Below are 25,035 nucleotides of genomic sequence, written 5' to 3'. Positions count from 1 at the left end.
CTCCCGTTCTTTATTTTATTACTCCTGTGTGGGTCTTTAGGAGATGTTTGCAGATGGTGGCCTGAAGTTTCAAAGCCTAATCAATGCATCCCAGCTTCTGCATTATCGGAGCTCTCAGAGGACGCCCTGCGACACACGTCCATGCCAGAAAGGTCAGAGATAAGTAAAAGGTCCTTTTGTGCTCCAGCTTCCCCGCCTGCAGTTTGTTGTCCGGGTTTCTTAGAATCTCTCTCCTTTTGAAAGAAAAAAAAACAACTTCATGTTGACAGCGACAGATAGTGCTTCAATCGGCATCTGGCGCTCTGCTTCATAACGCCCTGGGAGCCTTGCCTGCGAGGCGCAGGCGGGGCCCTGTCTGTAAGGATGGCTTTATTCTCAATGCAAAGGGCAAGAGGCCCTTGTGGCTGGCTGCATCTTCAAAGGTGGTCGAGCAATCAAAGTTGCATGTGAACTAGGTGACCGGCTTGTCTGTGAAAATTTGCACGTTCACAAGATGGCTTGTGCCCTGGAACTACGCCCCTAGCACTGCAGAGCTGAAATGTAATGCAGTAGCCCACACAAATGTGCTACTTATGTTGCACGTCTGCATGAGAGTATATTAACAAACGAGGCTTCAGACAGTGTGAAACACACCCCTGCAAGGAGCCATCACAACGCCTATGCACCGCCAAAGCAACCCTTCAGTCCTCCAAATAGAGCTTAAGAGGTATGTAGGCTGTGAGCTGGCCCTTTGCACTCACCCCACAGTCAGTTAGCCAAAGAAGTTTCATAACATGGAATGCCTTTGGTGAGAGGTGCTCCCGACATGTATTGTGTGACGAATAAACTTGTGATTAAGATTAAATTATCAATGTAATGGAGTGACCTGCCCCTTTGCCAGCCAACCTGATCCTATTAGGCCTGCCCACTACAGATGCAATGGGGTGTCTGTATGGTAGAACCAGCTGAGTCTGGAGGTGCTGATTCCCCTATAAAGAGCAGCAGAAAGCAACCAGAGAAGGGGATGCTCAGGGAGTTAGGATATGTCTACACTTGGAGCTGTAATTCTCACCTGGAGGAGACATAGCTCTGCTAGCATTCTAAAAACAGAGTATAGCTGCAGCAGCTGGAGGGGATAGTAGTTTTGTGTGTGTGTGTGTGTGTGTGTGTGCGCACACGCACGCACACTCACACCACTGCCACTGCACTCTATTTTTAGCATGCTACCTCTGACTGAGCTAGCTCAGGGTTGTCTCCTCGAGCTGGAAGAGTCTCCCAGCTCGAAGAGTAGGCCGACCAAAGCAGGGAATGGCTGCTGGGGGCGAGCAGACTCAAGCAGGAAAACCCAAGTCTTCGGCGAGATGGCTGGAGGCAGGGAAGGCCCAGGAGGCCCCTGGTGGGAAAGATGGGTAGTATGGACATGCTGCAGATCTGAGACCTTTATTTTGGGAATACTTTTTGTTGGGAGGGGTGTGACTGAGCCAGAGAAGAGCTGTTTGATTTAAGGGGCTCTGAGCTGAAGAAGAGGGAAAATGAGGCAGGGTACCTGCAGAGTGACCTCAGGCCCTGGGGGGCTACTTGGGAAGTGGCTGGCCTGTTAACAATCAGCAGTTAATTACCAAGTGCTAATTATTAATTAGATAGCAACCCCAGCATGTTAAGCACTAGACATCTTGTACAATGATACAAATTGCTCAATCCATTTTGTTGGATTAATTTTGCAACCCACTTGCCCTGTCCATAACAATCTAGAACATTGTTATGGCTCAGAGAGGTAACTTCTGGCGTGGGTTTCTATGGCTGTGACATGGCTTGTGGCTTTTTCTCTCTCTGACATAACAACAAGCAGGAAATGTCCAGTTATGGGTTTGGGAGGGCGGGCAGGACGCGTTAATGTTCATTTGCTAATGTCTCTGATATTTTTAATAGGTGACAAGTTACAAATTAATTGGATGTAAGCAGTAAGGAAGCAAAATCTGCATTAACTGAGTTGCAGAGATACGAGGGAGAGGCATTTTTCAATAGTGGTCAACTTTTGGTCTAGCCATGCTTTCACAGCAGTTACGGGGAATTTGACCATTGACTTCAGAGTCACACCAACGCTGAGTGCTCTTGTAAATCCCACACGTGTGGTTGAAGGCAGATGAATTAGTTAATGTAGATCTCCATCCACCAGGTAGTGCAATTATTATGATGTGGTGACAGCACCAGAGAACGTTTGGGATGAACTTCACATTTGAGAGACAGTTTGAGAAGTGGAACAAACCTGAGGTGTGGTTTACACTAGGAACTTATGTCGCTTTAACTACGTCGCTTGGGGGTGTGGAAAATTGACAGCCCTGAGCGATACAGTTATACTGACCTACCCCCCTGGTGTAGACAGCACTATGTCGACGGGAGAGCTTCTCCCATCGACACAGCCACCGCCTCTTGGGGAAGTGGAAGACCTACGCCAACCGGAGAAGCTCTCCCACGGGCATAGGTAGTGTCTTTACAAAACGCTACAGTGACACAGCTGCACCACGGCAGTGCTGGAAGGATAGACAAGCCTGAGGTGCCCCTATAATTTCTTTTGTATGACCTTTCTTGTCTCAGCATGGGTGGGAATGATGCTAATGGGAGTGATGATCATGAATTAATAGACCACCTACATCCCTTTGTGTTCAGACATCATTAGAATTTAGTGGTAAGGGGGAGGCAGTCTGCAATCAGATCACTTCCTTACTTTGCCACTGACCTGCTGCATTACCTTGGTCAAGTCAGTTAGGCTCAAATCCTCAACAGTATTTAGGCACCTCACTCCCACTGAAATCAGTTGGAGTTAGGCCCCTAAATACCTTGGAGGATGTGGGCCTTCCTCGCTCTCTGTCTCAGTTTCCTTATCTGAAAAGTATTTTGAGATCTGTGGATGGAAATACAATAATACCTGGCTTTTATAAGAGCTAAGTATTATTTACATTTGTGGGTTATTAATTTCCAACTGCAGTATAAATACAAGTTGCTTACGTCTTTAGTGGAAAGAGTCAAAGGCATCCAGCATTGGTCTATGAATCCTTTATCCACTCTTCCTCCCTACATTCCTCCTGTAGTTTCCATTGGAAAAGCCTCGTATATTGTATTGCCGTGAACTCTTCAACAACTGCCACTTTTTATTCCCGTTACAGTTTTCACAGTGGACGAAGTGAGCCCCGTGTACAGTTTGTGCTTCATTGTGTTGAGCTGCTCGAGTGCTTTGGGATATGAATTGAACTGTGCAAAGGTGACAGATAATTACAAAACGCTATGTTTTATTTAGTGAGAAGATTACTCATATGGTTTTGTTCGTTATAGTGGTGATAAGCTTAAAAAGGACATTACACAAAATAATGCAGAAACAATAGGGGAAATCAGCATACATAAAAGGAAAACAGTCTTGCTACACAAAGGCCCATCATCATACCACACAGTGGGCTAAATGCACACTGGAACCCCAACCCTTTGAGTCAAGTGACACTGCCAGTTACCCACAGGCAGATAATATGAGAGGAAGGATGGTCCTGTGGCCTAGACTGGGACTCAGGAAATTGGGGTTCAAATCCCAACTCTGTCTCAGGCTCCCTGTGTAAATTAAATAATCTCTCTGTGCCTCAATTACCCATCTGTAAAATAGACATCATCCTATCTGATATATTTCTTCTGCCCTTTGTCTGTTTAGATTGGAATTTCTTCTGGGGACTCTCTCTTACTATGGGTACGTGCAGCACTTTGCACAATGAGACCCAGATCTTGGCTGAGGCTTCTAGATGTGACTGCAATTTAAATCATTAATAACAACATATCTCTCAAAGTTTGATGTCTGCAGTCTGTAAGCTTGGCTGGTGAAATCCTGTGGAGTTTCTAATCTCAACAGCAGAAAGCCTTTTCTGCAGAGATTAGATTCTTGCATATTCTTGCCAGAGCAACCAATCCCCACCTTCAGTACCCTTAGGAAACAAAATGGCCCCGACAACAGTTGGATAATCAAGGTTTGATTATCCTTGAATTGTTTCAGCTTCAGCCTTACATCAGATGCAATAGTAAGTCTGAAAGGTAGGACACAGATACTCATCTAAATGTCATCTATAAGCACATACTCATCAAGTCAGAGACCTCCAGAAAGACCAACCACGTGTTTTGGAAACCCCCAATAAGTCATTCCACCAAGAGATGATTCGGTTTAGACACGCTGGTTTACTCAGATCATTATACTAATTTGATATGTCAATGGACAGTGTATTTCCATTTTCAGGCATACTCTTTGTTAATTACCTTCCTTCATAAGTAGTTTATAAGCCCTCCAGGGCAGGAAGATCTCTTCCTATGTGTTTGTATAGCACCTACCACATCAGGGCCCTGATCCTGACTAAGGCTTTTGCGAGCTACCGGCAATATAAAAAAGAAGAAATATTAATGCATTGTTGGTTTTTTTTGCACCCAATGGCCACCAGATTCTCAGATGGGTTTTGCTTGATATAATTTTGTCATTTCTTTTTAGCCTGTGGCTTTTGGACCAGATCCTCATCTGCTGCAAATCTGTGGGGCTTTGTTGACTTCAGCAGGAGCGAATGCCCAGCGCGTCTGAAAATCCAGCCCAATGTGGCTCAAGCTGAGCGCCCAAATCAGAAAATGTGGGCTTCAGTGAATGAATCCCAGCAAGCACAAAGAGCTGAGTTTGCTTTTCAGTGTCCCATTCCTAATTGTGAGTGCCTTTGTTTGCTAGCAGCAGATAGTCAATACAAATAAGACACAGAAGAGGAAGACCCTGGGCCAAAATCTGCTGTCAGTTCTACCCAGGCAACACCACTAATCTCAACTGGTGTGTATAACTTTTAAAAGAATTCAACTCACTTGGCCCCAGAATATGCAAACCTATTTTTACCACCCGTTAGCCCAGGGCCGGTGATTATATTATAGCTACACATAACTGTTTGTTTACTTCCTGCAGGGTGTAAATGAAGAAATGGAAAATAAATGCTCAATAACGATTAACTCAGTTCACCTGCACAGATTGATGGTTGGGTGCACAGCTGACAACTGCTGTGGTGCCCTACACACAAATAGCTTTCTACTCCCCTTCTCCCATCACTTTTTGCATGTGCAAATCTGGCTCACCCAAGACCTTGCACAAGCAGCTACGTGCTGGAGGAAGATGTATCTAGCTGCACACACTGATGCTTCTTTAAACTAGGTTTGCAGACTACTGCTCTGGAGGTGCTAAGCAAATGCAGCATCTTGAAAATTGAGTTTGCGTTGGCTGTCCTGAGCCACCAAAGGGGTTTATTTAGGTCTGGCTGAGGTGCATTCTTTTTTAGCAATTCAGTCTGTGCTGAGATCATAGAGAATTTTAAAGAGATTCAACAATATTGGCAAAGGCAAACACCAGATGCAATGGAGGAGAGGTAAGTGACCGAAACACAATAGTATGAAACGTTGCGCAAAACATATAAATATATAGGCCTACATGAACTCACATATCAGTGTACAGTATAAGATCTTTCTAATCCTTCTTATGGCACATCAGCTTCTGACATGCAGGGATCAGGTAAGTGTGACTGGCCGTACATAATGCCTGTATCTTTCCGCAACAGATTTTGCAGAGATAATGGTCAGGCTCTCAAATAGCGCTGGGCAAATAACACAGTTTTGGTTTTCTGGCCATTTGAAAAACTTGAAAAGGAAAAATAAATTTCAGGCTGAACCACAACCACTGTTTTTCAAAATTTTTGGCCAATCAAAAAGTTTGAAAAAAAAAAAATCCATTCTGGGTAAAAACAAGCAAACACATTTCATTTCAGTTTTGAGCGTTTTTAATCAAAAATTAAAATAAAATAAAAGGAAATTTCAACCCAAAATATCAAAACATTTTCTTTCAAAAATGTCAGAATACAATGTTTTGAATTTTTTCAGAATTTTTGCTTTAGGTTTTTTTCACTATTTGGTGAATTCGACACGCATCTGCAAACCGCGTTGGTGCTGCTGACTCTCCATTGTTCACCGAACAAAAGCTTAGTGTGAAAAATTTCACCCAGTTCTACTCACTGATTAATTGGAACATGCATGTTGGCAAATGACCAGCAAAGGGGAGGGGGAAGAAGGAAGTTCCATGAAACGCAGGTCTCTGGTACTAGTGTGATCGATACATATGGCACTGGTGCCTAGAGACCCCAGGCAGGATCAGGGATCCACTGTGCTATTCCCCTCCCTGGTTCTACTTGCATTGTTTAATTTATTGGGGAGCCAGACTGGCCAATATTGGGGTTACAGGGTACCCCCTCTGCATGGATCCACCCTTCCCACATGGAAATTAGGGGGTCAGGTGCCTCAGTAGCACCACAGACTCCAACAGGACTGGGACTGCAGGAGGTGACATGCATACTTGCCTCGAAGCCACATGGAAGAGCTGACATGCTGAGGAGGATTCTGGCAAAGCCCTGAAGCGCCAGCCACTGGCAGAATAATTTGGGGAAATGTCCACAAAGGGGCCCCAGCTGGGTTTTCTGCTTTCCTGGGGTTATTCCCAAGAAAGTGGTTGATCCTGGCCTTGGCAGTTAATGAAATTAAATATACCAGACCAATAAAGGCCAGAGCTTTCATCTTATCCTTTCACTGGCTTGGTGAAATCTAAACAGGGTTGGTTTGAAAGGTACTTTCCACAAGCCTTCCCTCCACCTGCGCTTGCTTATTCCCTTCCTTCCCTAAAGTAAGTGTGAGAGTGTGTGTGTGTGTGTCCACATATTTGAGTTTAGGATTAATTAGTCATTTTTTAATTAAAAACTCTCCCAGAGCAAAGACCCAGCAGCGCTTCTCTGTGAGGGAGCAATCCAAAGCATGCTTACGTCACTGAATCTCTGGGCAGGTGCACATTTATGTTTCCGTGCCTGCAAAGTGCCAGTTGAAGGCAATGGCAACTGTGGCTGCACAATTCATTGCATGATGGAGCCCATAAGGTGTGGACATATTGCATGTCACCACTCGCATGTATAATGCTGGCCTGCAAGCCCACCACAAAGACAATTTAGCTCTTGTCTGTTCCGGAGATTAGCCCTGATTCAGCCACCAGTAGCCTGCTACTAATGTAAACCCTATGAGTAGCCAAGGAAAGATGCAATTTGTACCAATTGAGCTTACTCTCTGGTTGAGCCTTACGGGTGCAAATAGCGGCATTGTCTGACTGCACTAAGAGTTTGAACCAGTACAGCTACATCAGTCGCTGGTTATTGATGGCTAAATCCCAAGTATAGACAGTGCTAGAAGATAGGCAATACTGCTACTAACTAAAGGCTAGGTTATGTCATGTGCAGGTGCATCGGGGAGAGAATTCAAGGATCCAATAAAGGGTGTAGCAGTGAGTGCTGGAACATGTGCTCGCCCATCCGCCTGCTCTTGCTCCCATTTAAGTTCATGTTTTTGAGACTCCCATGTGGGTGCTCTGTTAGTAATAAAGAATGACAGAGCTTGCAAAGGGCCCAGGCGGCAGACCTGCACCAGCTCCCACTTCTGCTCTCAAATAGGAAGTTGATAAACCTCACTCAGTTGCAAAAAGAAAATCAGATTTCAAAACCTTTCTGAAAAGGGCTCCAAACCTCCCAGCCTTCCTCTCGTTAACCCTTTCATGAGGCCAACCTCCTCCCAGCTGCACCTGAGCGCTGGCGAGCGGCCGGGCCTGGGTGACATCCGACACCCCTGCGCTGTCTTGCTCAGATCTTTGGCTTTTTTTTTTTCCGAGCCGTTGCTTATTTTCTCTCGTAACGTTGCTTTTATCTCGGGGCCTATCGCATGTCAAATCTGCTTTCATCAATAATCAGGTTGGGGGTGGGAGGGAGGAAAAACTGCTGTCTCAGTTAACATGCATGCACACACACACAAAAGTAACAAGAAAGTAGAAACCTGATGCCACTGTAACCGATCGCATGGCAAAATTTGTCACTTTTTGAGTTACACATGCTCGACCCCTGGCAGGTAGATCCCAAACATGTAGGGCAGCGTGGTTTTTATCAGCATTTATCTCCCCACCCCGAAACCCCAATTCTGAGATGCAAGTCCTGAGCCACACATCTCAGGAAGGAATGGTTTTAAGCTGCCGTTGAGCCTTCCATACGTTGGGCCTGTCCACCCGCTGGCATAATTTAGAGGAGCCCCAGTGGCTTCTCTAACTTACCCTACGGTAAGTATCTCCCTATGGATAGCTCCATCAGATGAGAATAGTCAGAGTGTAGTTCCCTCTGGCCACATTCCCTCCAGCTCCCAACATGCCTCTATCACCTGGCACTGTCAAGAGGACACGACATAGAGCTTTTATGCTAGACTAATGCTGCAAAATTTCCCTTCACTGTGGGAATCTGATAATAGAGGGTTCTTCAATCTAGCTGACGAAGGTATAACAAAATCCAATGGCTTGAAGTTGAAGCTAGACAAATTCAGACTAGAAATAAGGCGCAAATTTTTAAGAGAGGATATTTAGCCATCAGAACTACTTACCAAGGGTCGTGGTGGATTCTCCTTCACTCTCAAGTTTTACCTCAAGATTGGATGAACATAACATAAGAACACAAAACGGCCATGCCGGGTCAGACCAAGGGTCCATCTAGCCCAGTATCCTGTCTTCCGACAGTAGCAAATGCCAGGTGCCCCAGAGGGAATGAACAGACCAGGGAATCATCAAGTGATCCACTCCCTGTCGCTCATTTCCAGCTTCTGGCAAACTATGGTTTTCTAAAAGACAAGCCCTAGTTCAAACAAGAATGAATGCAAGGAAGTCCTATGGACTGTCTTATGCAGGTGGTAAACCTAGATGACTACAAAAGTCCCATCTGATTGTATAATCTATGAATCTATGAATTGGGGGAGACATGCCTAGGTTCCAGCCCACTTATATTGACAGTGTGATATAAACGGCTCGATCATGGCTCACAATATGGTCTGGGTTGTTCTTGCTAGACAGTGCTATGGAGTTATGATAACACTGCAACTGGTTCCAGGTGATATACTCTAAAGTCTGTTCCAGGTGGGCACAGAAAACCCACCCAGGTGGGAAGGATTCCATGTGAGCATGGGAATCTGGTACACATTTTCCTCTCCCTCCTTATCACCAATGAAAGAAACATCAGTGCAGCTTTTGCGACTAATGCTTTTCAAATAGGGTGACTGCAAGCAAGCCCCAGCCCGGATTGTTGTGCTAACTTGAATGATATTCAGTATCAGTGAATTCATCACTATGACTAATTTATATTTATAGGCTTTTCAGCAGTATTTGTGAAATGTTTCCAGGAGAGATAGCACCTTCTCCCTTCTCTGATCAGCTCAGTGCCTGCCGCCGTTTCCTTCTGGTCTGGGATTGGCACCTCTGATATAGGGCTGGTGCAGAGAGACAGTGGGGACACAGCGAACAGACACAATGGCTCAGCCATTGGAACATAGGAACAGGGCAGCTGCCCTCGGTGTCAACTTTTGTGGGCACCGAATTGCTGTGCCACCTGGCCCTAGTGGCAAAAAATGGCAAAACACCTAGGGCCAGCTGTGCAGAGGATTTGGAAGACCAGAAATCCACACGGTCTGTTATCCTGTCTATACCAATGGCCGGTGCCAGCTGCTTCAGAAGAAGGTGCAAAGAAACCCATAATGGGCAATTACAGAATAACCTGCCCCGGGGAAGATTGTTCCTGTGTCCAGGCAGTCAGTGGTTGGTTTGGAGCCTGAAGCATGAGGGTTTATCACACTTTTAACAATGTCTGCACCATCGTGCTCCAAAAACAGCATTCATGTGTCCCCAGATCCTGCCTGCCCCATACTCCCCTTGTGCATGCCGTTCCCAGCAGGAATCATTTGCCCTCGGGTGGGGAAATGCGCACGGAGGCCAATGCTGGCTCAGCATGGCTGCAGACATGCATCAGCATGCCGATCGGGCCCCGGGTCCCCTCCACCTGTGATGTAATTTGCAGTGGGCCTCTGCAAGAGGTGCCTACCGTATGACTTTCCACTCCAGGCAGACTCTGGTCAGCTAACTTCCGCCCTGTGCCCTCACTGCTGGCTGTGGTTTTCCTGGAGCACTCGCATGCGCAGCACAAACCTGATCCTGGCCCATTGTGTCTAGGTGAACAGGTGTTCGGTGCTCCCCCCCACACTCTTTCCCTCTGCTCTGTCTCTTGTATCTTACTATGATTAAATCGAACCTGTTCAACCGCCGAGCCAGATGTGGGGACCCTGCTCATTTGTTACGAAAAGGAAAAGAAAACGAGATTGCAAGTGGTGACAGTTGTTCGCAGGTGAAGTGTGACCTGCAGCCCTTCGCGTACCCCCAAGCCACAGGCTCTCTGCCGGGTGCCGTGGGAACTCTGTACACTCACTGCAGAGAGAGCCTGGGAGCCCACCGAGCGAGTTAGGAGTCGGTTGCCATGTTAGGAGCTAGCCGCCAAGCACAGATGCCAGGCTACGCGCAGGAGAGTTGGTTTGGATAAAAGCTGTACCCCAGAATGTGAACAGACCCCCAATCCTCAATATTCACCCAAAAGCAGACCCCATTACACCCCAGACTGAGGGACAGCTCTGCCCCTTCTGACCCCGGCACAGACCTCATCACCCCAGCCACAGAGAGCCCCCGTCCCCATCTGACCCCAGCACAGATCCCATTACCCCAGCCCCAGGGAGCGCCCATCCCTGTCTGACCCCAGCACAGACCTCATCACCCCAGCCCCAGAGAGCCCCCGTCCCCGTCTGACCCCAGCACAGACTCCGTTATCCCCAGCCCCAGGGAGCCCTCTCCCCATCTGACTCCAGCACAGTCATTATTCTCTGCCCTCTCTCTGTTAGACCCTGTCAAGCATATGCTTCATTGCCCCAAACCCCAGGGGGCTCTCTCCCCCTCTGACCCCAGCACAGACCCTGTCTCCCCAGCCTGGGAAAATCAAACTCCTCAACCGACACCAGCTCACACACTGAGGGAGCCTGTCTTCAGGGACACTCCACCTCACCCCCTGCCCCAAGCCATCCCGCTTTCACTGGCCTTCCTTTGCCTAAGCATGTTCTCACCTTATTTGAACTCTTTTAAATTCACTTTTAATGTGATATAGAGCACCGTGGGATTTCCCAGAATGCCACAGCCAGCCAGCCTGGTCAGCGAGGTCCCTCTGAGTGCAGCCCCCCTGGGGACCAAAGCCAGATGTCTGTTTGGGGTGGGGTGGTTAGGGGAATGAACAGACTAGAGGGGAGGAGAGTCAGTAAATCTGCTGAGGCGAGTTAACAGGGGTTAAAGAGACAACTTTAGACCTAAAGAGGAAGAGATGGAGACATAAGGGAGGAGGGGAGGGAGGGAGGAAGGAAGGGAGATTATATCCGACCCCATCCCCAGAGCTGGGAGCGTGAAAAAACAGAGCGAGCAGTGAACCCTATCATTGTCTCCCAGCTGGTGCAGATCCCCAGAGACGGGCTGCGGGTCGCAGCCCTCTCGGAGCACGGCTGCTCGTCTGTGCGAGGCTTTATCAGTAGCTATTTCTCTCTCTCTCTCTCCCCGCTTACTGTCCATTTCCAAAAAGGCGGGAGATGGGCTACACAGAATCAGCAGCGTATCCTGAACAGCTGCCAGCCACCGGCCCCTATCTCTGCCTGCCTGTGTCTCTCCAGCTTTTGACTGCTGCTGATGATGTCCCACGAGAAGCAAAACTCCTACTGCCTGGTTAATGAGTGGAAATGGGCCTGAGGCATGAACTTAAGCCCTGTGTCTGAATGATCTTGGATTTCAGAGGGGCTTGGATTCAGGGTTCCCATTAGTCCCCAAAGACTCAAGACTCCCATTGACGTCAATGGGCTTTGGATCTGGCTCTTAACAAAGATGATTGGGTAAAGGCCCTGAGCAGTCACGGGGCAAAGGGATGATGACCCAGGTCTTAGGCATATGTCCTGGAGCCTGAAGCCTCCTTTCCTCCTAAGAGAGGTGCGTGGGAGACAGGGGGCGGGTAAGGTCAAGGTCTCATTAGGGAGCACTGTGAAGGGGCTACCTAGTGGATGAAGATGGAGCCTGGATTCCCTTCTTGCCCTGGGGACAAAGGTAGGGCAGTTGGGGAAGTCGTGGCTGACAGATTACAGAGGCTGCATGGTCATCTCACTCCAGGAGAGAGGTAGATTCTCTCTGAAGCAAAGTGAGGCAGCCCAGGGTCGAGACCCACTTTTCCTGTCGGCAAATATGATGTGTGACAAACGCCCATGAAAGTGCCCCACTCGTATAGACCCCCCCAAGGTTGCTGGCTGCTTACGTCTGTGCTTGCCAGCGTTATCTCAGGGCTACTGCTTCCCTTATAGCAACCTATTACCTTTGCCAAAGTCCACCGGCAGCTTTGGAAACTTCTTGCTTCCCACTATCCAGAAACTTAACTCTAACCTTCACAGAGGGACCCTTTTGTGCCATAAAATTGAAATCCTGTGAGTTCCAAGTCAGCACCAGGTTTATATACAGGGTTCCAAGCATTTTGCTCATCAGCTGGTGTTATTTTATTCTTCGCTTACCTCTAGGATGAAATCTAACTGAGTAACCTGATGGGGAAATCAAACATTTGCAGGTGTGCCTTGGGGATGAAGGGTCTTTGGAGACACTTTATGCACTCGCTGTAACACAAAGGGGTCTTTACAAACAGCTGCACGTTTATTTTCGAGGTGCTGAGCAACCAGAGCACCTGCTGAAGTCAACGAGCGCGGCAAGAGCTCAGCTTGTTTCAAATCAGGCCACGAAGAAACAGCAGTGCTGATCAACGGGCTTTTAAACCCTCTCACCTTAGGGTTTCCTACTCAGGCGTCTTTTCCATGAGGCCCCTTTCCTGATTACAGTGAATAGACCCCAGCCTTTGTCCTTTGTGGGATCTTTCTTCCGCTGATGGTGAAAATTCAAATGCCACCTGAAAGTTGGGGGCGGGGGAGCTGGATTTGATCAAATAAGAATCGGCCCAAACCTTAGCCCCAAACTCCAAGTGAACCTGTTTGGAAGTTTTGATAAGTTTACTTTTGTCATTATATTTCATATGTTGCTGTTGTCTCTGCATTTCCAGGATCCAGCCGGGAAAAAGACAGACCCCTCTTAGGACATTCCCAGTTCTGATTTGCAGATTTGATAATACCAGCTCTTCTCACTCACAGATCTCAGCGTGCTTTACAACGGAAGGTCAGGATTATTATCCCCATTTTATAGATGGGGAAAACAGAGGCAGACAGAGGTGAAGCAACTTGCCTAAAGTTATACAAGAGGCAGAGCCAGGAAGAGAACCCAGCTCTCAGTCCCAGCCCAGTGCTCTAGCTGCTGGACCAAACTTCCTCATATGACATAGGAGATTCAGATTGTGCAGATAAGGTTCTGTATTGGGGTTACTTTTCTGACTCTTTAGAGGTTCACCCATCACTCCTGGAAGTGTCTCCAAATGCTCATAAAGCCTCTGGATTCCACCTCTGACAGGTCCGGCAGTAAGCCATGCTTACACTGGGCACCAACATACTAGGGTCTTGAAGTCCAGTTTACTGATATCCCTTGGCTGCTCAGAGCCCCATTGAAACACACAAAAAACTTCCTACGGCCCGGGCCTTATGGAAGAGCTCAGAAAGGCTCCTTCAGTCCAAATCAAATATATAGCTTTGTGCCGCCAAAGTTCAAGCGCTTAATCGGGGAGCTTTTCCAACTAGCGTGCTCCTCCTTTGGTCAAGGAGGGTATGACTCCACGTACCAGCCACTCTGGACCACTCACAACACCCCCCTGTAGTATGCTGAAGGAATTATTTATGCTAGCCCGGCTCTGCTACCCTGACTACCCCTGCATGGGAAGGGAAGGCACCTCTGCTATACTCAGGCAGAGAATATTAACACTTTTCCCTAGATCAGGTCACTGGGATCCCAAACCCAGCTAAATTCCTGAAGCCATGCAACCTGGAGGAGTAGGATTCCCTCCCCCAGCCCCACCCAGCAAGGGCACCACCCGCCATGTGGTTTCCTGAAGAGGATAGGCAGCTCGTCAAAAGCACTGGCAAGAAACCCAAATGTGGTAAAGTGCTGAGATAAGCGGCCCCTTTCGAGTGAGAGAGCTGTTGGCGCTGGGCCTTGGGAGCAAGGCTGTCACTGCACTGGGCCGGCAACACCTTGCTCTTTGCAAAGTGATCAAAGGCACATGCAATGCGGCACCGTGGCTTGGGTGCACCTCTGGCTCAGAAGCAGAGATGGGCTTCCTCTGGCAAGCTGTCAGCCACAGGGGGAGGTGCACAAGTGGCTCAGACATGAAAGGATGCAGACATAGTCCTGTCCTCCCTTTCACTCCAGCGCCAGGTTTATCAGGGAGATGATGCCCATCTTACTCCGCATTACTCACACTTGCAGTCTGAAGGTACTTTAGAGGCTGTTTAAGGGCTGGGCATGCGGCTGAAGTGAGGCATGGGGGAAGCCGAGCTCAGCTGCAAATCTGCTAACCCCAGACAATCTTGAGTCTGGTTCAGTAGACATGGGGTTAATTCTGTTCACCTCCTTGGTGTCATGGCAACAGGACATCACATTCATAACTTCACAACCAGGGATGGGCCTGGACCAGAGTCTCAGATCCAAAACTTGAGGAGGGCTGGATCCAAAGGCAAATTGTATGGCTGCCTCTCTCCCCAGTCTCTATCGTGGTTTACATCAAAACCCTGGATCTGAGGAACCTCAGACTTTGGATGGGTTCAGATCTGGGTCTAAAGGCGGCAGTTCAGGCCCATCTCTCGTCATGATACATGAGAAGAGATCTGGTTACATGGACATTTTGTCTGAGGGCTCATTCCCACAACCCAAGTTGCAAGGGCGGGGAGTAGAATCCTGCACTGCAGCAGTTAGTTTCTGGAATGAAGAGGAGTTTGAGTCTGAATTTTCTGACCCCAAATGTCTCCTGCTTACCCTGCCCCCTAATGTTTGGACCAGAAACTGTTAATAGAACATGGCCTTGAGCTCAACTTCCTCTTCTATTAACATCAGCCGGGGAGGAAATTGAAGTCTGTGATAGATGGCAGGAAGACAGAGGTATGGATCTTTGCCCAAGTGGGGGATGTGGAGTTGTGTCCCGAGTGGCCACGTGTGGACCTGTGCACCTTGTAATAAAGTTGTGACACACAGGAGGGTTGATAAGAGACAGAACTTTATTTCCTGGCCAAAGTCACCTGACATAGGTCAGACTTACTGACAGTTAAATACCCCTGTCACGTGAGAGGGGTTGGTATCCACTGACATGCTCCTGAATGGCTGCATGGAAAAGATTCCATGCCATTGAGAGGGGCTGTATAGATCTGCTATGGGATTGCAATCTCTCGTCCTTTCTCAAGCTCTGCACGGTCAGCATGCTGCAGACCAAAGAGGCTGGATACAATCCCTTGTATAACCAAGACTGCACAGCAACTGCTCCTACCTTTTAAAAAACAGAGGTTCTCCTCCTCTCCTGTTCCTGGGTGTTGGGTTGGACGTTGTATTGTATGGGACCAACAAATAAGTTAATATCCCAGCTCTCAGGCTCACCTCAAAAGCCAGATGACGTGAATACAGCGAATCCACAGCAATCACTGCTTCTGACAGAAACAAGAGTACTCAGGGGCACTCGGAAATCAATGATGCTTTTCAAGGCCAAATCGTAGCACGTGAGACAGTGCAGTTGAGATTTCCTTCCAGAGTTACTGTAAGAAGAATAAGCCTGTGGTTGGCCCAGTTATCTGATGGTGATACCACACATAATGGCTGAGCCACTGGTGTTTCCTGATGTCCACGAGAACTAGGGATAATTGGAAGCTAAGCCCCTCTAGCTGGAACATGTTGATAAATGAACCAGAAATGGCGTCCAATTCCTTGCAAGTGGAGAAGAACAGATAAAAGATCATAGAATCCCAGACATTAGAGACAGAAATGGCCTTTATTAGGTCATCTAGTCTGTTATTAATTATTAAGCATCAGCAACTCACTCAGTGCTGTATAGGACACAAAATGCACACAGTCCCTGCCATGAAAGAGCTCAATAGCTCCTCCCGGGGGGGTCACTGCAGCCTAGCCACCAGATTGTTGTTCCCAACAGCCTAGTGGCCAGATCTTTTTCCAGCCTTGTTTTAAATGTCCCAGGTGATGGGGCTTTCCACCAAGCCTTGCCCTGTCAAAAGAAAGGCTGGGCCATGGACATGTTGACTGTTTCACTGTCAGTTCTCTGCTTCAGCTTCTGGACTGAATCCCCCACTCCCCTGCAATCCCAGTGGGCTACTGCGATTCACAACATACCTGGTAGCAAGCCGAAGGGTTGTTTTGGGCCAGTGTCTCTGGAATGCTCTGCAGCTGTGAGACAAGACAGACCTTTTGGTGAGGCGAGCTGGAGGAGGGTTTCCCGAGCCAGGGTGGGAAGGCAGAATCATGACTGTGATGTTGAGGATGAGGAGTTCTATTTGATGAGGCGGAGATTATAAAGATCTTTCCCATTAGAGGGAAGACACAGAGTGGGGTCCACATGCCCTCCAACTGGTGCTAAGCATCTGTAATGGAGAGACTCTCCGCACTCCTCGGCTCCCTTCACTGTGTATTGTGCAAACTGATCAGAGCAGGCTGGTTGTTCCAGCACATCCACTCCTTTGCCTTTCCAAGAAGGAAAATCTTGCATCTGACCAGTGATAAGACCCACTGAAAGCTTCCTTTCCCGGTACAGCTGAGCTGATCTCATTGTAACCTTCAAACCCTAAAGCTTCAGTCAAATGAAGAGAGAGAATAGAACAGAGCACAAAACCCAGTGAGTCACTGATTAGGCAGGGCCAGCTGACCAGAGATCTGCAATAGTTCTCGGCAGCAGAGACTTGGGACAGCCTGTAGGTATGGGTCTACATGCCTGGCCGATTAGACAGGCCACTGTGACTCAGAAGCAGAGCCACGTGCTGCTTATAGACCAGAAATGCTCAGCTTTTAATGTGGGAGTCATCTAAAAGATCCAGCAAACAGCAGTATCCCCAGCACCCCTTTTAACTCACAGATGCACCCTGGGGTTCCAATCTGGCCAGCTGCTGGGTCTTTACAGGGTGCTCTAGGGTCATCCTGGGAGAGTGGCGTGAGACAGCTAAGAAACCCTGGATTTATCATCTCTGATGCCTCAACAAGAAAGGAGGAGAGGGGGAGTGCAGGACTGGGAGCTAGGAACACGTGATTTCTAATCCCAGCCCTGACATTGCCTCCCCTTTGTGACCTTGGAGAAATCACTTCTCTTCTCTTCTTGGTTCTTCATCTGTGAAATTGGAAGTACAATACCTACCTCACTGTGAGTATCTAGTCCAGCCTCCAGCATCATACAAGCCATAAAACTTCAGCCATGCATTCCTGCATGCAGCCCAATAACTTGTGGCTGACCTAGAGCATTACCTTTTAGAAAGATATTCAGTCTTGATTTAAAGACTCCAAGTGATGGAGAATTCACCACTTCCCATGGGAAGCTGGTCCAGTGGCTAATGACGCTCCCAGCTAAAAATGTGGATTCTATGTCCAGCTCTAACTTTATTGGCCTAAACTTCCAGCCACCGGATCTTGTTGTGCCTTTGTCTGCTAGATTAAAGAGTCCTCTGTGTAGGTATTTATAGATTGTGATTTAATTACATCTTAATCTTTCAATCTAAAAAGACCGAACTCCTTAACTCGCTCATTTTAAGGTGTGTTTTCCAGACCACAGATCATTCTTTTAACTTCTCTCTGGATCCCCTACAATTTTTCCACACACTTTTTTTAAGTGTGAACACCAGAACTGGAGACAATGTCCAACAGTAGTCTCACCAGTGCTACCTAGAGAGTCAATATCACCTCTCTACTCTTGCTCAATATTCCCCTGTTAAAACATCCAAGGATCATGTTAGCCCTTCTTGCCCCTACACCACACCGGGATTTCATATACAGCTGGATAACAAAGCTGTGGCCAACATATCAGTGAGAATAAAAGCTTAGTAGGTTTAGATAAAAAGCTATTGATATGAACAATTAGAGCATTCAGTTACATTAGATAGGATTAATATAATTAAAATAACAATGACAACATGACGGTAAATCCCCTGCTTTATGGTTCTCTCTCCTCCACGGCATAAGCCAACCACTGATTGATAGGGTTAGGAAGAAACTTTCTCTGTGGACAGGTTTCAGAGTAGCAGACGTGTTAGTCTGTCCGCAAAAAGAAAAGGGGGACTTGTGACACCTTAGAGACTAACAAATTTATTTGAGCATAAGCTTTCGTGAGCTACAGATGAAGTGAGCTGTAGCTCATGAAAGCTTATGCTCAAATAAATTTGTTAGTCTCCAAGGTGCCACAAGTCCCCCTTTTCTTTTTTCTCTGTGGATAGGCTATTCCATACTTGCCCACTTGCAACATACTCTGAACATCTGGTATTGATACATAACTAGATGGACCCCGATCTGATCCAATCTGTCAATTCCTATGTTTGTAAAAGGTTTTCAGCAGCAGAAGGCTGAAGAAAGGATTTTTCCCCCCTAGGTTGTGCAAGGCTGGAGGGTAACAATGTCTTTCAACAACTCCAGAAAGAGCCTGAAAGTATTCTGGTAACGCGCCGCCCTCTCGTGGCAAAGGTAATCAAAGTTGTGTTTTGTTGGGTTCCTCATTAGCTATGTAAGGAAGGTGGGGCAGAGATGGGGCTACCCTGCCCCATATCCTAGTACTTGGGAAATAAAGGTGCCTGTTTTGTAGGAGATCTTACTCGATGAATACAGATTGGGACTGGACAAAAGACAAAAACAAAGGGAAGGAAATTAACTCTTTTCAGCGGCTGGGACCACAAGTCTAGCAAAGCATGCTTTTCAAAGTCTGCCTATCTAGCCATAGATTTTGAAGCCAAAAAGGACCACAGATCATCTAGCCTGACCTCCTGTGTATCAAAGGCCACAGAATTTCACTCATTTACCCCTGTATTAAGCCCAACAACTTATGCCTGACTAAAGCATATCTTCCAGAAAGCCATACAGTCTAGATCTGAAAACATCAAGGTTATCCTTCCATGTTTCTATGTGGCCTCCTTCATCATAACACCTGAGTGCCTCCCGAGAGTAAAACTGACAATGTCATGGTCTAGTCACACCTAAGGAGCCTGGAATCACTGTCATCCTTTACACACATGAATTGAAGCTTTTCCGCTCCTCCTTTGAGATCAGTGAGCATCATGTTAACCGTTCAGCTGAAGCACAGGGAGGTTATATGAGCTTGCCTGCCGTCAAACAACAGTTCAATGAACACAACTCAGGAATCTTGACTCCCACTCCTATCTCTGTCTGACTAAATCATGCAGAATATTCCCAACACAATTCAAAACATCTGACACCGAGGGTTTTTTTTTTTCCTTTTGCCACAAATTAGAAAGTGGTTCCTTTTTTAATAACATTTTCCTGCTAAAATGAAAAACACTTAGGGATGAAAATGAAAAGTCTTTGAGAAAAACAGATTTTACTGGAAAAACATGTGAAAGGTGAGAATCCTGCTTTTCCCCCCTTCCAGCTAGATTACCAATTTCATAAGATTCTGGGGAAAATGGAAAAAATGACAGCAGCCAAATGCTTCCAGTGAAAACTTAGTTCACAATTTCACATGACTCTAAGTAATATGAATTTCAAGCTATGCACTTGCTTTGCTCTAATTAGGAACATACAAACTGCCATTCTATACCAGACATGGGGTTCTTCTAGTCCCAAATCCAAGACTGGCCAGTACCAGCTGCTTCAGAGGTAGGTGCAAGAAACTCCGCAGTGAGAATTTATGGAATAACTTGCCTATAGCGGAAGTTTTTTCTAAATCCTCACCAGTTAGAGGTGGGTTTATGCCATAAAGCATGGATAAGCTTTGTTTTTTACTGTACCATGGGGAGGGATCTTGTACCTATAACACTGGGACTGTTTGCTCATAGCTCTGGATTTCAGTTGGGTCATTCGATACCTTGCTCTTCACAGAGCAAGACATGGGCAGTGAGGCCATGAAACACTGCATGGGAAAAGTTTTCCAGGGCTCCTTATCCATCAGCTTGCTCGCAATGCTGAATAACAGGGCTGCACGGAGGTTTTTTGGGGGGGCCCCATTCAAAAACAATTAGAACTGGAGGAGGCTCTGGCAGTAAGCGGTGTGTGCTGGTGAGTGAGCCCACCCCACACTCACCGTGCAGCAGTGGTTCCTGCCCATGGGGCTAGGCCTGACTCCCTGTGGGCAGGGGACAAAGGGTATCATGACGAAGGGTATCATGATGAAGGAGTGGCTGGGACAAACCTGAGTGTCACTGCAACCCTGTGTGCCAGGTTGCAACAGCACTCGGTTTAGGAGCCCTCTCAAACGGGGGATGGGGCAAACTGCCCCTTTCCCCCACCAGGTGGTCTTGCTGAAGAATAAAATACCCAGTGCGTATCTAGTGCTTTTTATCAGTGGATCTCAAAGCACTTTAAAAAGGAGGTCATTATCGCCATTCTACAGATGGGGAAACTGAGGCACAAGGAAGGGAAAGTGACTTGCCCAGGTTCACCCAGCAGGCTGGTGGCACAACCAGGAATTGAACATATTCTCCCAAGTCCCAGTCAAGTGCTCTACCCACTAGACAACACTGCCTTAACCAATCACAACTTTTTTCCACGGTTTTCCCCCCATCTCTGAACTAGTGCCAAACAAAGCCACTGTAATATAATGATCTACATGCTTCGTTTCAGAGAGGGGTTTGTTTCCTGAGTTGGGTCTGGAAGGTAACTTGGGAAGGAAAGAAAAAGAATACCTACCCATGGACAGAGAATAAAGTAATGCCAGCAAACCGCACAGATGAGACTTAACTGGGACGGTCCTGTTATTTGCCTAATAGCTCCCCACAGTGATTCAATATGGTATTGCAGTTTGCGAAGTGAAAAGGTGCAGATCAAGGCGTGCAAACTGTTGCTCCAGAGAGTCAAACCTATCAAACGGGCACCCAAAGGATGAGTCATACTGGCAGCATGACAGGAGCAGGGAGGTCGCACCTAAACTGAAATTTAAATAGTGATCACATTTAAATTTAAATTTAATTTAAATTTAAATGATCACAGCAGCCCTCAGTCTGTGGAGTGAGCACAAGAGAGGGAGGCTGTGTGTGTGTTGGGGGGCGGGGTGACAGTTGTGGATGTGGAAGGATGCATGTGAGAGTTGTGAGCACCGACGTATTAGTGTGAATGTGCAAAAGTGATGGGCATCACTCTGTGCATGCAGACTCACGCAACAGTGTGTGCGCGCGGGAACCTCAGTACACGTGTGATGGCTTTACCAGTGTCCTTGCAGCTGCTGTCCTCAGCTGAGAAAGGAAGGTGGGGTCTGGAAGAAATACTACCTTGAGCTGTTAACAATGGCCCAGGTCCCTGGGTAAGGCTCTGCCTATTCTGCGTAGCCTTCTGTTCTCTACTATTGGTCAGAACTTCGGGTGGGGTGGGCTGGGGGAGCCCTGTTCTCTTGGTAGACAGAAGAGGCCACTGATTGTAAAACACCAGAAATGTCAAGGGAAGGCAAACAAACCAGCAGCAGGCAGTTCTGCTCTGGGTTCTACAGATACTGTGCGGAGAGCACTAATAATACTGTTGACCTGACAAGATGCCGTGTGAGTCACCAGCTTACTTGGCACTGCATGATCACCAGGGCAAAGCTGGCACTACCTGTCTAGGCCAAGGTTGCAGCCTAGGGAGCCAGATAGGAACTCAAGGACATCTGGGTATTTTCTTAAATGCAATTCTCCCTAATGCTCCCTGATACAGATGGACCCATTCTATGTAGATTTGTACCTCTTGTGGTTACTGTAAGGAAGGTGGTACTGTCTAGTGGTCTGAGCAAGGAGTGGGCCAGGACTCCTGGGTTCTATTCCAGGCTCTAAGGAAAGTGGGTCTATTGGTTAAGCCCTGGGGATCTGGAATCCTGAGTTCTATTCCTGGTTTTGAGAAGTATTGTTGACAGGTGGCTTTATTTATGGATGTTTGTAAAGTGCTTTGAGATTCTTTGGTGAAAGAGGCAATGGACATGATTATTAAGTGTCACTCTAGGTTACTGGTATGGAATTTTTTAAATATTATAGTGGAGTTTCTCTCCCCCACCCTTTGTTGTTGTTGTTGTTGCAGGGGATTGTTTTTGTTTTGTTACACAGAGTTTGTTGGGGGGTCCATACCAAACTGGGGTGAAGTGGTTTCCCCTTTGTGTGTCAAAGAGACTAAATGTCTTCATACAAACAATAAAACCAGGCCTTCAGAAGGGAGGACAAAGGCGTTCACAACAGATTTCAGTGATGAGCTACCCAAACAGAGCCTTCCCTCTGCTTGTTTTACAAGACTCAGAGTAGTCTTCCTGTCTGTCACAGGGTCTGATAATGCCCTACATTTTCCTAAAATTCCCCTTTATCATAGCACTCTGAAATACTAGATATTTCAAACTATGGGAAGGCAGGCTACCAGTCTTGAGGAGAGCAAAAGTTCCAATCAAGTAGAGGGAATTCTAAGGCCTGAGATAATAAAACAAATAGCAATAACAACAAGAATAATTAACAATGCTTTGCATTTATATCACACCTTTCACACAAGGTTCTCAGTGTAAATAACACAGGTGGGTAGATAATATTAACATCCTTCCTGTTGCATAAATGGGGAAACTCAGGCACAACAGTGCCTTGCCTAAGGTCACTGAGTGAATTAGTGACAGAGCCGGGACCAGGTCCTAAGCTCTAAGCACTAGATAACACTCCCTCACTCTGTACTGTACCACCACCTACTTATCCCTCACAAGGGCTCCCTGTTGCATGAAATGTCTGAGTTTCTGGCCCTAATCCTCCAAGGACAAGGAGAAGCTGAGCTATTTTTTGTGGGATATTTCTCTTGGACTTAGAGACAGTTGATGTATTTACACGGAGCAAATGCACCACTGCTCAATGCTCTGGTGTGGTGCTTGATGTTCATATGCTCTCTCAGCCATCACCACTCCCATCTCGCCATATTAGCATTTCACTTCCATTCCTAACCTGGGTTTCACATGATGCTTGACAGATATATGACACACAGTGAATTAACATATTGGCACCCCAGAGATGCGTCACTTTCTCGCTATGGATTCAGGTGTGCCATGTTACAGGTAGGTACCAGCTGTTCCATGTTATGGATGGATATCAGGTATGCCAAGCTACAGCTATGGATTCAGACATGCCATGCAAGGTACCACATAAGCCAAGGTGGAGGTAGGGTATGAATTCAGATGTGCAGTGCTAGTGGTATATACTAGATATGACATGCTACCTCTTGGTTTGATAGTCAGCTATTACTCTTATAAACATTACTGGCTAAGCCTGACCCTGTGCTTTAGCTCCAGGCAGTTGCAGTGAGTTGAGGTTTTCAATCCAGACTACCTAGAGCGCTCCTTCCCCTTTTCACCCAAACTGGTTCAGACCCATGTCAACAGTTAACCAGCAGATTCCATCATAAGGTACCAGCGCTAAGTCCTCTCACAAGTAGCTTCTCCCATGTCCACCTGTAATCTTGGTTTATTCATGAAGGTCCTGCTTTGCAGAAGTACTGGGCCACTGCAACTCCAATTACATGATGCAGGAGCTCAGCACTTGTGAAAATTATGCCCTGTGTCTTTTGCAAGAAGACACAGACATCTCAGCTCAACAATGGGCAGAAAAGCTTCTACGCCTCCACTCTAGCACTTCTACGTCTCCACTTCTAGCACTCCACATACACCTGCCGTGGGCTACAGAAGTTACGGCGTCACTGGTTTGTTGGGTTCTGACACCATCTGCACAACAAGGGGATATATATCCATAACCAACCCTGCACCAAGATCTACCTCCAATAAACAATCACTCCCTGTCAAGCAACCACTTTGAAGTGTCTTCGAGATTCTTATGTTCGACTAACCTCTTTGGCACCAATTTTTTCCTGGTTCTTTGTTGTTTATGACATGAGATCTCTCCCTTTCTCCTTTTCAATCTACACTTTACAGTAAAAATGCAACTAAATTGCCTCCTACCTTTCTTGACGATCAGGAAATTTGCTTCACCGGACATGTTTCCTTTCAGCAATCCAGTCTGTCCTCTCCTCCACCCCCTTCTTTTTCCATGGGTTACTGTTTTCGCTACCATCGCTTCTGAAAAACAAGCGCTGCGTGGAAGCTGCATTGCAATCTGAATTGACCGAGATCAGGACCTTTAATTTCCAGCGTGGCAGCTGTTGTTTACATTTCTTTTTTGCAACAAAGTTATTGGTTCTTAAGATGCTTCTCTCCCCCACACATGTAGTTAAACAGGAAGCAAGAGGTGGGAGCTGTAGGAGGGGGTTTCCTGTTCTGTAGTTTCTGAAGCACACAACCGACTTCTGACATTCACCAAAGTTTTGATCACAAGATCTGAACACCCTAGAAGGGAAATTGAAGCTGTGCTCAAAAAGCACTGCTTACTGAGAAACAATCCGAATAATATTTCAAACAACCAGCCAAGTGATTTAGGCCCTTCATATGAGCTTAATAAGAGACTTTTTTTGTAGATTCAAACTTTCCATCCGTTGGACACTGAAACTCAGCAGCATCCTTTGAGATGAAAGGTTCTGCGTAAATGTCAGATGTTTTATTGTGGTTGCAAAAGTGGTAAAGAAATGAAACTATTAGCCAAACTGAAATAAAATAACTGAAATGGCATCAACAGGGCTAACAGCAACTTCAGCTCTTTCCAGTCCGACATAAATAGCAGATTCCCTGAAGGACAACCCAACTATTCCTTGACCCCTTATGTCAGAAAGGCAGAGAGCTCCTTTCTCATGGGGGTCCTTTCATTTGTACTGCAATTAGAGAGAATGGATAGTTTCTAGACAGGTACCGCATCTCTTGCACTGCACTGCTTTCTGGCGGCCCTTGTACCATCTGACTAGGGTACAGATTGAGTGGATCTTTAACACATTTGGGGGTAGATCCTGGGGTCACACCAATTTGGGGAACAGTATTTTGGGAGAAGCAATGGGAGAAGGGCTACTGCAGAAGGTTTCCAGGATTTTCAGTAGCGCACTGGACCAGTCCCACACAA

At 46.8% G+C, this 25,035-nt stretch overlaps 1 protein-coding gene across 2 annotated transcripts in view; it reads right to left on the bottom strand.

Moving 5' to 3' along the window:
* Positions 1-24,272, bottom strand: part of CCND3 (cyclin D3) — a 59,579-nt gene extending 35,307 nt beyond the window's left edge. Inside the window, exon 1 of one of the 2 annotated variants that reach the window (XM_074935884.1) lies at positions 23,991-24,272. The gene's annotated coding sequence lies outside the window, so the exon portion shown is untranslated. The remainder of the gene's footprint in view (positions 1-23,990) is intronic. The other variant, XM_074935886.1, reaches the window with a different exon arrangement.
* Positions 24,273-25,035: the final 763 nt, after the last annotated feature.

This window comes from Natator depressus, chromosome 21, assembly GCF_965152275.1.
Source record: "Natator depressus isolate rNatDep1 chromosome 21, rNatDep2.hap1, whole genome shotgun sequence".
In the NCBI taxonomy this organism is placed as follows: domain Eukaryota; kingdom Metazoa; phylum Chordata; order Testudines; family Cheloniidae; genus Natator; species Natator depressus.
Note: the sequence above shows the minus strand (reverse complement) of the source record. Positions and strands in the feature narration are given on the sequence as shown.